We start from the raw sequence: 581 nt of genomic DNA, 5'->3' as shown, positions 1-581 counted from the left end.
AAATATATATACTTATATTTTATTTTTGTTCTTTGTTCTTTTATTTTAATTCCTACAAAATTTGTTTATATTAAAATTGATCTTATAATATAATATTGTGGAGTATTTATTTTAGTTTTTATGTGACTTCTATTGAGAGATTAAAATAAAATATTTTATTTATTATAAATACCAATTTTAATATATATATTTCCTCCACACATTAAAACAATAACAAAACAATACTTCTTCAAAGAAAACCAAAACAAAACAATGGGGACAAAAAACAGACATGAAATATTTGGTGATTGAAAAAAAGAGTACATAATATATAAGACTAAAAGCAAAAATATTATTATATTAGCATTACCAAATAGTACAAATTTAAAAAAGAAAAATATTTAGTGGCAATTTTTGGACTATTTGAACTACTAAATTTGAAGATTTTAAGGGGTAGTGATGGAGAGAAAGAGGAGTGATGGTATAATCCATTTAAAAACAATAAAAAAATAATAAAGGGACAGATAGAACTAAATGAAGGTGGAGGGTCTTTTTGATATTATTATGCATGAAAACTAAGCCTCATTGGTGAATCATTTCCA

Source organism: Cicer arietinum, chromosome 3 (genome assembly GCF_000331145.2).
Source record: "Cicer arietinum cultivar CDC Frontier isolate Library 1 chromosome 3, Cicar.CDCFrontier_v2.0, whole genome shotgun sequence".
Lineage (NCBI taxonomy): Eukaryota > Viridiplantae > Streptophyta > Magnoliopsida > Fabales > Fabaceae > Cicer > Cicer arietinum.
The sequence above is the reverse complement of the archived record's forward strand: the minus strand, read 5'-3'. Positions refer to the sequence as shown.